A 15911-nucleotide genomic window follows, 5' to 3' on the forward strand; every position below is an offset into this window, starting at 1 on the left:
CAGTGGAAGGTACTCCTCCAAGACTGCCAACACACGCTGAGGAAGAGTCAGATGGTGAACTCCAGGCAGTAGGTGGTACTCCTCCAAGACTGCCAACACACGCTGAGGAAGAGTCAGATGGTGAACTCCAGACAGTAGGTGGTACTCCTCCAAGACTGCCAACACACACTGAGGAAGAGTCAGATGGTGAACTCCAGACAGTAGGTGGTACTAAGCCAAGACTGCCAACACACACTGAGGAAGAGTCAGATGGTGAACTCCAGGCAGTAGGTGGTACTCCTCCAAGACTGCCAACACACGCTGAGGAAGAGTCAGATGGTGAACTCCAGACAGTAGGTGGTACTCCTCCAAGACTGCCAACACACGCTGAGGAAGAGTCAGATGGTGAACTCCAGACAGTAGGTGGTACTCCTCCAAGACTGCCAACACACGCTGAGGAAGAGTCAGATGGTGAACTCCAGACAGTAGGTGGTACTCCTCCAAGACTGCCAACACACACTGAGGAAGAGTCAGATGGTGAACTCCAGGCAGTAGGTGGTACTAAGCCAAGACTGCCAACACACGCTGAGGAAGAGTCAGATGGTGAACTCCAGACAGTAGGTGGTACTCCTCCAAGACTGCCAACACACGCTGAGGAAGAGTCAGATGGTGAACTCCAGGCAGTAGGTGGTACTAAGCCAAGACTGCCATCACACAGTGACATAGATTCAGAGACTGAAGCCAATGCTGGTTGTGCAATTCAGGAGACAACTGACTCTGACAATGATGATGTTGAAAACGATTCTACCTTCAGAGAGGACCTGGCAACCTGGATAAGTGATTCCCAAGTGAAACACAATGCTGTTGATGCACTTCTGAAGATGCTGCAGTCTAATGGTCACCCAGATTTGCCTTCCACTGCTAGAACTCTCCTAGAAACCACCAATGTTTTTGTTGAAGTCAAGTCTAATGTGGAGTTTGTCAGATTTAAAGTAGAAGGTGGAGTTAGTGAAACATCTAAGCATCTATCCTAAATCAGTGGTTGGAGATTTGAATCTTTTAGAAATATCCCTTTAATCTGGATGGTCTCCCTTTGTTCAAAAGTACCAATATGTCGTTATGGCCACTTTTGTGCTCTATCAATCTATCACCACCCACAGTGTTTCCTCTGTCACTTGCAATGGCATCATGGAAACCAAGCTCCCTGGAATTCCTCAATGACACTTTGCTGGAGTTTAAAGAGTTGATGCAGACCGGCTTGAAGTGGGGAGACACAACACTGCAAGTGAAAGTTTTTCTGTAACATGTGATGCACCTGCAAAAGCCGTGGTAAAATGCATAAAGATGTATTCCGGCTACTATGGCTGTGACAGGTGCACACAAAAAGGCAGGTATGATGGGAGGATGACGTACCCACAGGTAAATAACCTGTGTCTCAGAACTGACAAATCCTTTAGGGAATTGGTACAGCCAGAACATCACCATGAAGGGAAAACCTCTCCTTTTTGCATCCTCCCCATTGATATGGTGAATTCATTCCCAATTGACTATATGCACCTTTGTTGCCTCGGAGTAACCCGGAAGCTCTTGATGATGTGGACTAGGGGAAAGACTGGGGCCAGGTTGGCGTTGGTGCAAGTCAAGGAGGTCAGTCAACAGCTAAACCGACTAAAGGATTCAATTCCAGACTGTTTTGCTCGCAAACAACGGCGATTGGATGACCTTGACCGTTGGAAGGCCACAGAATTGAGACAGTTTCTACTCTATACTGGGAAAGTAGTGCTGAGAAGAATCTGGTCTAAAGAACAGTACACACACTTCATGGCCTTCAGTGTGGCCATGTGCATTTTGGTTTCTCCTCAACTTTCTTCAATCCACAGTGCCTAGTGATCATGCTTTACTGAACTTCTTTGTGGAGCAGGGAAGGGTTTTGTATGGAGACACATTTTCTCGGGTGTATAATGTTCACTCCCTCCTACACCTCACTGCTGATGCTGAAGAACTTGGCTGCCTTGACAACTGTAGTGCTTTCAAGTTTGAGAACTACTTGCAACATCTAAAGAAGATGGTCCGTTCAGGGAGGCGGCCACTTGTGCAAGAACGCACAGTTAGTGCTTCTCCCCGCCAACAGGTCATCAACATGAGACGGCCAAACAATGCCTACATACTTAATGATAGGTCATGCTGTGAGGTCGTGAGCCAAGAAGATGCCTCTGATACTTTACCTCTGCAGGGGTGTTTCAGCATCTGGAATCTTACACGCTGAGTCCTTGTGACTCAAGACTGTATTGGACTTTTCCGCACCACTACGAGGAGCACACAAATGCATCTCATTGCAAAGAGCAGTCTTCTAGCAAGCTATTATACTTGAGGGAGGACCATGGCACTCGTGTTGTGCTTACCATCTTGCACAGCCTGTAGCAAGCCCCATTTAGCTACAGCCAAGTTCACAAGCTGTATTAGTTATGCAAACTATCTTGGCTGGTAAATCAAGAGACTGAACAGTGTGGAATTGGTGTTTAGTTTTTCTGCACAGGGCATACAGCATTATTATGTTGTACATTTAGTCAAAGAGAACAATGTTGAAGTTGTACCAGAGCAGTGGGTGGAGAAGAGAGATGGGGTGAGTTGATCAGTTAAACGTTTTACCCTTTTTAGGCAAAGAGATGGATAAATAGTTCACTTTAAACAGTGTCTCATATCCTGCAGGTCCTGTGTTGCTACTGGCCAAGAAATGCCATTAAGAGAGGAGACCGGCCTGAAAATATTATGGGAGTAGTACAGAATTTCCATCTTTTCATCAACTGGTAAAATAATATTTGACTGTCCATCCACTCCCGTTTATATTGCCATGTATGCTTGGTTGTGTGGCTCTGGAGCAGGTTGCATCAGTTGAACATACTCCTACACGTAAGGCTAGTTACAACGTAGAATACAGTGCCCTCCACTATTATTGGCACCCCTGTTTAAGATGTGGTCGAGGACTTCCAAAAATTCTCTTTTTTTTTTAAACAACATAGAACCCAAATGCACAAAAAGAGAAAAATCCAACCTTTTATTTAAGTACATTACTTTGGTGGTAAAAAAAAATCACACATTTAGAAAAGAAAAACTTGAAATCATGTGTCCCACAATTATGTGGCACCCCTAACAATTCCGCTGAAAATTTTAATTGATTTTTTAAAAATATATTTTTCTGTAGTTGCTAAAGTTGGTCAGAATTATCTAATTAATTTAATTAGTAATTCGCGACTTCCTGTTTCCTGGGGTATAAATATGACGTGACACAGAGGCCTAAATTCTCTTACCCATCTGTCAACATGGCAAAGACAAGAGAACACACCATTCAAGTAAGGCAGATTTGTGTCGACCATAAGGTCAGGCAATGGCTATGAGAAAATAGCCACTCGCCTTAACTTGCCCGTATCTACAGTCAGAGGAATCATTAAGAAGATTAAAACAACTGGAACAGTGACAAACAAGGCTGGAAGAGGTCCCATGTTTATCTTGCCAAAACGCACAGTGAGGAGGATGGTAAGAGAAGTAAAAAAAAGTCCTAAGCTCACTGTCACAGAATTGCATCAAAGAGTGGCATCTTGGGGTCACAAAGTCTCCAAAATAACCATCAGACGCTCTACATGCCAACAAGCTGTTTGGGAGGCATGCAAGGGAAAAAAGCCTTTTCTCACTAACATCACAAACGTAAATGTCTGGAGTTTGCTAAGCGGCACTGGGACTTCAACTGGGATCGTGTGCTTTGGTCAGATGAGACTAAGATTGAGCTTTTTGGCAAACAAACACTCTAAGTGGGTCTGGCGTAAAACAAAAGATGAGTATGCCGAAAAGCACCTCATGCCCACCGTGAAGTATGGTGGAGGATCTGTGATGCTGTGGGCCTGTTTCTCTTCCAAAGGCCCTGGGAACCTTGTTAGGGGTGCATGGCATTATGAACGCTTTGAACTACAAGGACATTTTAAATAAAAACCTGATGGCCTCTGCCAGAAAGCTGAAGATGGGTCGTCATTGGGTCTTTCAGCAGGATAATGATCCAAAACATGTGGCAAAATCTACACAAAAATGGTTCAGCAGTCACAATCTCAAGGTCCTCCCATGGCCATCTCAGTCCCCAGACCTCAACCCAATGGAAAACCTGTGGGCGAGCTAAAGAGGAGAGTGCATAAGAGAGGACCCAGGACACTGGATGATCTAGAAAGATTGTGCAAAAGAAGAATGGTCAAAGATCCCTCTCTCTGTGTTCTCCAATCTTGTGAAATGTTATAGGAGGAGATTAAGTGCTGTATTGTTGTCAAAAGGGGTTGTACAAAGTATTAACATCAGGGGTGCCAATAATTGTGGGACACATGATTTCAAGTTTTTTCTTTTCTAAATGTGTTGATTTTTTTTTTAAACCAAAGTAATGTATTTTAATAAAAGGTTGGATTTTTCTCTTTTTTTTGCATTTGGGTTCTATGTTGTTTAAAAAAAAGGAGAATTTTTGGAAGTCTCGACCACATCTTAAACAGAAGTGCCAATAATTGTGGGAGGGGCACTGTAGTTTCTAAGCCAGGCGTAAACCTGTGTCACCACCTGGTTGTGGCATAGCTTTTGCTTACGCCAGGTGTAAAAAACTAAGTGTAATGTGGGGTAGACGATAGTATATATCTATAACTAGTTTCCAAGGGAAGTGTTTCATGACTAGTCATGTCGCATCTTGTTCAATTTTCTAAATCATTACGTCGGGCGTAGGTAGGTCCAACTTATCTCTTCCACCTTATCGTCTAACTGGTGCAACCCACTCCTGGTCAGTAGAGTCAGGAACTTCCCCCTCTTAAGTACTATATGTATTGGCTGAAAGTATTACTAGTATGAATTACAAATACTCAATAGCTCGGTTTGCCAGTGTTAATAGGAAACTACTTATGACAATGTTTATTGCACGTACAGACAATTACTCTGTGGCAGAGCAACGAGTCAAACAGGGGTTGACACCTCCAATGTTGAATCTGGCGAGGAACCAGCGAAGAGGGCGGTGACTAAACCAATCAGATTCCGTGTAGAGCCACCTGGTGAGGATTTCTTAACTGCTCTTATTCCATTGTGTATTACATGCATCAGGAAGTAGATGAAATAAATGAGTATTTATTTGTATTGTCCTTTCGTAAGATGATGATGGAAGTGAAGCACTCCAGAAAAAGACAAATGAACCCAGACAAGCCCAGCGTACAGTGCACAGCTTCCACCAGCTCCTAGTGGTAAGATTCTGCCTTAGGCTACTAGAGTCATTGAATGTATAATCAGCAAGTTGATGGTAAGTTTTACACACATTCAAGTATGTGGGTGAAGAAAAGCTTACAGTTAATGCAAGTACTAGTCTTACATTGAGACGGCATGAAATCATGACCTAATGACAGTTGATATGACAAGAAATGACCACACCCATCTGATCTTGACATACTTGATTATTTAGTGACCAAAAGTGTAACAGTTCTTTATTTTTTTATTTTTAGTAACTTCAAGAGCCAGTGTCTTTGAAAAGACCCTACAACAAGGTACATAATGTTTCAAGTCTGATAAACAAGCCTACTTTCTCAAAGTTCTGTTCCTACCAACTGTATGGGATGAACAGGAAAATCTGTTAACGGTTTGACATCTGTGATATTCTCTGAAGTTGCAGATGCAGAGGACTTGAGGCCATGTGCCACCTCAAGCCAGAGCGACAGTAAGTGTCTGGTTGTAGTTTTAGGGTAAACAATTAGTTTTAGGGTAAACAATTGAATTGTATGAAGTATTATAGCTTTACAAACCTTTCAAAGCCACTCAAAAGAATACAATTACCATTATATTTTTGCATATTAGGTTATTTAAAGTCATATTACTACTTTGTGCATACTGTTAGAATTTTCCAAATACTTGTGGTGCTGTGTATGGGTGAAACTTGTATTTCCAAAAGTAGTGAAATCACCCTATTCTTCTGGGGTAAAACACAAGTGTGATGCCATGTTTGTAAATATCTCTATGTATTTGCCATCAAACTAAAAGCATAATATAAATATAAAAAAATTATGCTTAGCATTTATTTTTGTTGGGATTCATTAACCTTCGAACTGAGCTCCTGACTGACATCCCTTCACGTTTGGTTCTGTGCCAGTTTCAAAAGCAAAGTATGTCTTCATGTTTTTCCTTCTGTTTTCTCAGTTAGTCCAAGTGGCAGCCAGGAAGAAGCTGGCCAAGACAGAGCATCAGAACCAGGTTTCTTTAGCCATCAAGATATTGATCTCGAAATCGTAAATGTAGAATGGTTAAATAACAGCATGATTTGTTCTTATATTTTAAACCAAGAGCTGCCATCCCTGCTTGATGATCCTGTGGCTTCTGAGATGCCTGCTGGATACATTAAAGGTATATTATGCTAGCCTATATGTTACAATATGTTGCTTCTCTTGTAATGTCAACATCAATTCCAAATTGTTTGGCTGTCAGCAGATACATGGTTATCAATACTACTAATATATATGAAGGGTGGATATTTTGATAGAGGTATTTCACATGGCCTTGATACACGTCCTGCCTGGTACTCATGGCTTGTATTTTCACGCTGCTTGCAGCAAAACTGTTGATTCTTTATTATTTTGCAGATCTTCAAGCAGTGGAGATGAGGATAATGGTGAAACTGGAGATGATCCGTACAGAGTTCAGTACTGCTCTGAACCAAGTTATGGAGGCCATAGAGGATAATGGTGAAACTGGAGATGATCCATACAGAGTTCAGGACTGCTCTGAACCAAGTTATGGAGGCCATAGAGGATAATGGTGGAACTGGAGATGATCCGACAGAGTTGAGAACTGTTCTGAACCCGGGTTATGGAGGCCATAGAGGATAATGGTGGAACTGGAGATGATCCAGTACAGAGTTCAGGACTGCTCTGAACCAAGTTATGGAGGCCATAGAGGATAATGGTGGAACTGGAGATGATCCGTACAGAGTTCAGGACTGCTCTGAACCAAGTTATGGAGGCCATAGAGGATAATGGTGAAACTGGAGATGATCCATACAGAGTTCAGGACTGCTCTGAACCAAGTTATGGAGGCCATAGAGGATAATGGTGAAACTGGAGATGATCCATACAGAGTTCAGGACTGCTCTGAACCAAGTTATGGAGGCCATAGAGGCCCGGCAGCCAAAGGAGTCAGAGTCCTTGGGGCAACTTGAAATTAGGATATCTGTGAAACACTTAAAGACTCCCACTATCGAAGGGAAATGGTAGGGATGGCCATTTAAAATGTATCTGTTTGTAAAAAAATGGGAAATCTATTTCAAGTATTTTGAAAGCAATTGACTAAAATAAGTTAGCTGTTTATCAAGAGCCCCTTGAATGCGTCAAGATTTGAGAGAAAATTGCAACCTGCAATATTATTGAATCCAAATATCTTAATTACATTTACATTTTAGTCATTTAGCAGACGCTCTTATCCAGAGCAACTTACAGTTAGTGAGTGCATAATTTTTTTGTTTTCATACTAGGCCCCCGTGGGAATCAAACCCACAACCCTGGCGTTGCAAACACCATGCTCTACCAACTGAGCTACATCCCTGCCGGCCATTCCCTCCCCTACCCTGGACGACGCTGGGCCAATTGTGCGCCGCCCCATGGGTCTCCCAGTCACGGCCGGCTATGACAGAGCCTGGATGTCAACGAAATGCAGTTGTCATATATGCCATATGCCTATTTAGTGTTTGGACTGATTTCCCAATTAACACTTAACTTATCTTAAGAAGAAACGATCAGCCCTCTGCCTGTTTACACAAGTTTTAGCCCATGATTACATGATACACTACAAAAATGATTTCTCATTACTATCAATCAGAACTGTATGGCCAGCTGTTTTAGCTGAGGAACACACAAATGAGTGGGATTTCTTTTATTTTTTTATCAGATCCGATACCTGACCCTCTGCTGTGGCCTGGACCTGGGCTCAGGAATCAGACGAATGATGAGAAAAATTAGAACAGAGGAGCTGTGGACAGGCTACTCCTTGAAGGACAGGAAGGGGAAGAGGGCCTTTAATGAGCTATCAATCTATGATACTGTCACAAGTAAGTAAATGCACAAGTTTAGATCCTTATTTATTATTATTTAGTAGATAGTATTATTGGTCAAGTGATGGTAAGTCAAATGTGTTTTTATTAACATTTCAAATGAATTAAAATCAGTAACAAGGCAGTTACCAATGAATGTGAAATCCTACCACCTGTTAAGATCGGAGAGAGAGGACAAAGGAAAGATGAAGGAGAGAGGTCTCATGGCCAAAACTGCCTATGGGGGACGAGAGGGACAATACCCAATCTCTGTCTCAGCCAGCATAGGTGGAAAAGTAATGATATGACATGGAATGTACCATTTACAATTCTTTTTCACAACATAGGAGCGTCCCTGAAAGCACACCCCAAGGCTACCTACCAAGAGGTAGATGACAAAATAGCAGACGCTCTCAAACATGCACCAGCTCGGCTCAAGAGTAAGAGAAAGGTATGATAAAAAATAACACTTTATGATTGTTTAGATTTTTTTTACTTCACTTTAATCCAGTCGGTCAATTTAACTAAATTATTGTGCTAGTAAAAAAGGAATGTAGTAGGGAGTCGACGTTAAACATTAACATTCAAATGTAGTTGGATGGACCACACAGGACTGCTTGGAAAACGCGATGGTCGGTGGAACACTTGCGCCACCAAGTGAACAATTGCTTCAGTTCCCTTGTGGCATCAACGCTACTAGAGATATGTGATATAAGATCAAATGTTATGTCAATATTATTATCTCTAAATTGATTCCCCCACCTGTATTTCATATATTATTATTCCGATTTAGCTGTTAATCTGGATTTAATTTATAAACACTTTCTGTCATTTCCGATTGGAGGTCAGATGACCACGTGACTTCCGATCATACCAATTTGTTACTTTGTAACAGTCAAAAGTGGTTATTCCCAACGTTGATCAACTCCCAATCTATGCCAAGATTTTCTTTAAATCATTATCTTTGATATTTGGCGGACAGTTTACAGAGCTACGTTTTGTGTAAACGTCATCGAATATGACGTGCCCGAGAACGGCACCTTCCTCCCGAAAGCATTGCGGTATCGCTTCTCGGCCTTTTGGCTAAGATCAAGTGTAGTAAACTTCGACTATAAACTTTTTACCAAGGTTTTAACACTCAGAATGTCTTCTGTTTTAGGGGAGGTGATCCACCCGGATCAAGCCTGTGCCATTCCGGGAAGGAAGATCACGGACAGCCTAGTACTGATCAGAGATGCCATCTGTTATGCGAGAGACAGAAACATGCGGCTTATAGTCCTAAATTTAGACTTTGAGAAAGCTTTTGATCGGGTCTCGCACCAGTACCTCTTCAAGGTACTGCAAAAAATGGGATTTCCTGAAAGGTTTCTAGCTTGGGTGGGATTGCTGTATGGGGACATCACCAGCAGAATCCTTGTAAATGGGCATTTGTCAAGAGCAGTGGGAGTACACTGCGGCGTCCGTCAGGGATGTCCATTATCTCCCCTCCTGTTTGTGGCCTGCATAGAACCACTGGCACAGGTCTTGAGAAGGGACCAACGGATCAGTGGGGTGGGTATCCCGGGGAGTGGGGGGATGACCGCCAAGTGCGTTTTTTACATGGACGACGTCAACATTTTATGCACTGACCTTTTATCTGTTGACAGGACTCTGGACAGGACTGACTGGTACGGACGAGCCTCTGGGGCGAGACTGAACAGAGACAAGACGGAGGCCCAATTTTTCGGACCGTGGGCAGACTCAGACTTGACCAGACTACCACTGACTATTAGAATGACGGACATAAGGGTTCTAGGGGTTAAATTTGACAAGGAGGGAGGAGGTAGTGCTAATTGGACCGGGATGTTAGGGACCGTTAGACAGAGACTAGGGTTTTGGGGACTGAGACAGCTGACTTTTGAGGGCAAGGTTTTAATCATAAAGGCTGTGATTTTACCTGTCCTTTTACTAATCAGTTCTGTTTTTATTCCCCCTAGGAAAACATTATTAGCTCTGGACCGGATGTTGTTTTATTTTCTGTGGGGAAGCAAGTGGGAGAGACTGAGGAGGGAGGTGGTGAAGAGGCCCAGGTTCAAGGGGGGGAAAGGCTTGCCTGACCTCTACTTGTTCCTGGGCAGCTGCTATACAGCGTTACATCTTACTCTTGCCACCTCCCCGGTCAGCAACAAGACCCAGGCCCTCGCACGGTTCTGGCTGGGGTCTTACCTCAGGTCTCTGAGGCTGATCCCAGTCGACCTGCGAGCCCCAGTCTCTTTCCTGCTCCCCACGCATTATGTACAGCTCAAAACGTTTTTAAGACATTTTAAACTGGAAAAGGAGCCTGTCACTGTTTTAACTAAACACCGCTCTCTTCTCTCTCTTGTGCAGGAACGGGAACCGGTGTGTCCAGTGCGCGGGCTTGCTATAGGCGAGCCCACAATGGTTTGGCGCAACGTGTCCCATCCTGCTCTGCTGAATTGGCACCGTGACCTGTCCTGGATGGTCGCCCATGAGATCCTTCCGGTCAGGGCCGTTATGCACTCCCGGGGCATGGTGAGGACATCCGCGTGCCCCCGACCAGGCTGCGGCCAGGAGGAGTCGGTGAGGCACTTGCTCTGGGAGTGCAGAGCCGCACAGGACCTGTGGAAGGAAGCAGGCCCCCTGATCTCCCCACGCCTGCCAGCAGGGGGAGGACCCTAACGCCCCAGCTCGTGCTGTATGGGGTGGGCCGAAGGCCTATAACAACAAAGGCCTTCACACAACTCTGGCCCACCCTCACGTGTCTGAAGGATGCACTGTGGTCCTCCCGCAACCTGCTGGTAGGGAAACTGGTAGAGACCACCCCCAGGCAGTGGCTCGGTAGCCACGAAGCCCTGGGGTGGTACGAACGACAGGGGCCTCAACCCCAGGCGAAGGGTCCCCCACAACACCCAAGGTCCCGGCGGCCACGGCCTGACAGTGCTGCGGCGCCTAGGGCGATGCGCCTAGGGGAGGAGTCTCCTCTGGGCCCCGACGGACGGGTACGGAGTCGATTCAGGAAGAGCAGGAGGAGGCTTTTTTAATAAGGACTCACCCCGTTTTTGTACAAAGGACCGAAGACAGCTTTTTTAACAAAGTGACTTTTTGACAGGCTTTTTATGTCTTAAAAATGTTTTACTTTGTTGAATCATTTATACACATTTTAAAATGGCTGTTATTAATTGGCTTTTACAGGAATGGGTACTTTTATGTAGGATTGTTTTAAATAAACAACATGTACCTTTTAAATTTAAATGTAATTGTAATGCTGGTTTTTATGCACTTTTATTACGTTTTTATGTGTGTAAATGTATTTTTAAAATGTGAGCTGTTTTAAAGGAATTGTACAATAAAAACTTTTCCAAAAGAAAAAAAGTGGTCACCGACGGGATTGGTTAAATTTATAAAACAAGAAATTTGGAAAAAAATACAATTCAAAACAGATAAGTGGGGCATCACATCTGTTAAACATAGATGGAAAGGGATATACCCTTCTTTGTAAACGTTTTTTTTGTAGCCTATTATAGGCCTATGTATAACTGTATTCTGGCATGTAAATTGAAATGTAGGCTTTGTAAATATTTGATATACACTGAGCACAGGATACAGGGTGTAAATGGTACAGTGATAATGCTTTAAAGATAATGCTTTTAAAAAATCTTGGCATAGATTGGGAGTTGATCAACGTTGGGAATAACCACTTTTGACTGTTACAAAGTAACACAATTGTAGGTTCGTAAGTCACGTGGTCATCTGACCTCCAATCGGAAATGACAGAAAGTGTTTATTAATTAAATCCAGATTAACAGCTAAATCTGAATAATAATATATGAAATACGGGTGGGGGAATCAATTTAGAGATAATAATATTGACATAACATTTGATCTTATATCACATATCTCTGGTAGCGTTGATGCCACAAGAGAACTGAAGCAATTGTCCACTTGGTGGCGCAAGTGTTCCACCGACTGTCGCATTTTCCAAGCAGTCCTTGTGGTCCATCCAACTATATTTTAATGTTGAACCACTTGACTTCAATACATATTCAACGCAAATAACGTGAACAATAAAAATTGCCTGTCTTTATTTTTACATGTCTGTAGAGGCCTTGTACGATAAGACCAGGGTGAGGAGGCCTTCATAAAGTTGCCGTCCTAAATTACTTAGAGGCCAAACTTCAAAGATGTCCATGGCACTGGACTGCAGTAAGAGCTAGGCCTACAGTGCGGCCTACGGAGCGGTCCTGGTGTATGGTCCTGGCTGCCTAAATGTTTCCTCCACATAATAAACTGTACAAACATGGCACTTTAGAGGGTTACTTTTACAATTAGCCTTACTGAGTCACTACAACAAACTTCCTATCATGGACATGACATGCCATTAGGCCTAATGAAGATACCGTATATGTAAGTTACTTAGTTGGTGTCTTGTGAATCAACTGGTATGCGCAATAGGGTTTAATATTTCCCCGGTGTTTTACAAATGTTCCATCCCGAGAATAAATCACTCTTCTCCCGGGTAACCCGGTATTTTCCGCAAAAAAACCGGAAGTGTCATTCAAAAGCATTATAACGCTTATAAATGTCTGGATTTGATTAGAGCTTTGATCAGCATGAAAATACAAACCTGATGCTACCTGAGCCTGATCAGACATATATTAAATACATTTTATAATACATTTTACAAATCCAAATCCCAGATGAAGAATAAGACACTATTTCAAAGCATAGTACATGTAATGTTAGCCAAGTACAATGTAATTACTAGTTGTTACACAGGATTTAGCTAGTTAAAATGAAGTGTATCTTTAGGAGTACTTGTAATTAATGTGTACAGTACATTACCCATCCTGACAACCTGGCCCTCAATTTAAAGCTTGTGGAAGTGACATCCAAGTGGGAGAATAAATACACTAGTACACCACATCTATATGTATCTGTATAAGAAAATCATTCAGAGCACACTTTGCTGCCAATCACAGTGTAAGGCGCGACATTTTGCGGGTGTGGAGAGCTCGTTAGAGGATAGAGAAAGCTTGCATTGAAGAGCTGGTCATCGTGTTATGACCTGCATTATCTGAATTAGGCCCACAGAATTATACCTACGGAGGAGCGGCTTTTATGTGGGAAATTTGAATGTCTTTGAACTTCAGAGTTGGTTTAACGTTGGACCAGAGCAGATGTTAGCTAGCTAGCTAACAACCTTGTTTGTGCAGTGCAGCACTAGAATTAAAAACAGGTCGTACCTTTTTGTCGTTAATAAATCCAATGTGAAACGTGGTGACTATAGTATCCTTAACTAGCATTGAAAAAGTTCATCCATTCTTCTCAAATTAAACATATCTCCCTAATTTCTGAATCATGCTTGTAACGATGTCAGTAGGATACAGTAACCTATGCTTCAGAGTGGAGGAGCAGGTAGTTTCCACACGCACACCCACTGGCAAAGGTTTCCATTCCAGCTGGCAGGCAGAAAAGGGAATATGTTCCTAGAGTGAGCTTTCCCAGCTAACAAAATTACGTTCCAGGACGTGACCAAAGTTATTTTAGTCCCTAAATAAGTCATGATAACTTTATTGTGAAACGTTCCTTCTACGTAGCTGTGGTGTCCGCTGACATACAGTGAGGGAAAAAAGTATTTGATCCCCTGCTGATTTTGTACATTTGCCCACTGACAAAGACATGATAAGTCTATAATTTTAATGGTAGGTTTATTTGAACAGTGAGAGACAGAATAACAACAACAAACATCCAGAAAAACGCATGTTAAAAATGTTATAAATTGATTTGCATTTTAATGAGGGAAATAAGTATTTGACCCCTCTGCAAAACATGACTTAGTACTTGGTGGCAAAACCCTTGTTGGCAATCACAGAGGTCAGACGTTTCTTGTAGTTGGCCACCAGGTTTGCACACATATCAGGAGGGATTTTGTCCCACTCCTTTTTGCAGATCTTCTACAAGTCATTAAGGTTTCGAGCCTGACGTTTGGCAACTCGAACCTTCAGCTCCCTCCACAGATTTTCTATGGGATTAAGGTCTGGAGACTGGCTAGGCCACTCCAGGACCTTAATGTGCTTCTTCTTGAGCCACTCCTTTGTTGCCTTGGCCGTGTGTTTTGGGTCATTGTCATGCTGGAATACCCCATCCACGACCCATTTTAAATGCCCTGGCTGAGGGAAGGAGGTTCTCACCCAAGATTTGACGGTACATGGCCCCGTCCATCGTCCCTTTGATGCGGTGAAGTTGTCCTGTCCCCTTAGCAGAAAAACACCCCCAAAGCATAATGTTTCCACCTCCATGTTTGACGGTGGGGATGGTGTTCTTGGGGTCATAGGCAGCATTCCTCCTCCTCCAAACACGGTGAGTTGAGTTGATGCCAAAGAGCTCGATTTTGGTCTCATCTGACGACAACACTTTCACCCAGTTCTCCTCCGCCACACAAACACAAGAGGGTAGGGGCCGGGTGGGCATTCCGCCTCGGAGGCGGATCCGGCTCCGGGCGTGACCACCACCTTTTCTCCACCTCCCCGTTGCGCCCCTGGTCTGGTCCCGACGACGGTGGACCAAACCTTACCGGCTCCGGACTGGAGCCGCTGGCCGGAGCTGGACTGGACAACCGGTGGAGCGGAGTGCGCTCTGGCTCCGGAGTGGATCCGCTGACTGGAGTTGGACCGGACCCCGGTGGAGCGGATTGCTCTGACTCCGGAGTGGAGCAGCTGACCGGTGCCGGACCAGGCACCGGTGGAACAGGCACGCGCCATGCCGGACTGGACACACGCACCACTGGCTTGCGCGGGGAGCAGGAACGGGCCGGACGGGCTGACGCACGCGCACCACTGGCTTGGTGCGGGAGCAGGGACAGGCCGGACCGGGCTGACGGCACGCACCACAGGCTTGGTGCGGGGAGCAGGAACCGGCCGGACCGGGCTGGCGACGCGCACCACTGGCCTGGTGCGGGAGCAGGAACAGGCCGGACCGGATCTGTGAACATGCACCACTGGCTTGGTGCGGGGGAGAAGGAACAGGCCGGGCTGGACTGGGAACACGCACCACTGGCTTGGTGCGGGAGCCGAACGGCCGGGCCGGACTGTGGAGGCGGACAGGAGGTCTGGAGCGGAGAGCTGACACAACCCGTCCTGGCTGAATGCCTATTTCCACACAATATGTGTGAGGCATCAGCACAGGACGTACAGGGCTGTGCACTCGTACTGGCGCTACAGCACGTGGCACTGGCGCAGGATATACGGGACAGAGGAGGCGTACTGGAGGCCACGAGCATTGAGCCGGCACACCCCGTCCTGGCTGCATGCCCATCTTAGCATGACACGTGCGTGGTGCTAGCACCAGACGTACAGGACTGTGCCGGAACACTCGCGGCACAGTACGTGGCTCCGCATTAACACGGAGCCTGCCCAGTCTCACGCTTCCTAGCCTGAGTACGGGGAGTTGGCTCTGCTCTAACTCTAGGCTCCGCCAACCACCCTTTTAGCCCCCCCAAACATTTTTCTTGGGGCTGTCTATTGGGCTTCCTCCTCGGCCGGTACCCTCTGTGTTGCCACTGCTCCTCTCTGTAGTGTATCTCCACAGTCTCCTCCCAAGGACGGCGATCCATTCCGGCCTGAATCTCTTCCCAAGTCCAGGATCCCTTCCCGTCCAGGATCTCCTCCCAAGTCCAGGCTGTCTGTTCCTGGACACGCTGCTTGGTCCTCTTTAGGTGGGATCTTCTGTCACGCACGTTGACTGATGACTCGTGGAACCAAGGCGCAGCGTGATAAGCGTACATCTTTATTGATACACAACACACGAACAAAACAACAAAACGAAACGATACGTGAAGTCCTGAGGTTACATACAC

General features: G+C 44.8%; 1 pseudogene; it reads left to right on the forward strand.

Moving 5' to 3' along the window:
- Positions 1-9119: 9119 nt before the first annotated feature.
- LOC123484241 lies at positions 9120-9197 on the forward strand (annotated as a pseudogene).
- Positions 9198-15911: the final 6714 nt, after the last annotated feature.

Source organism: Coregonus clupeaformis, unplaced genomic scaffold, assembly GCF_020615455.1.
Source record: "Coregonus clupeaformis isolate EN_2021a unplaced genomic scaffold, ASM2061545v1 scaf0242, whole genome shotgun sequence".
NCBI lineage: Eukaryota > Metazoa > Chordata > Actinopteri > Salmoniformes > Salmonidae > Coregonus > Coregonus clupeaformis.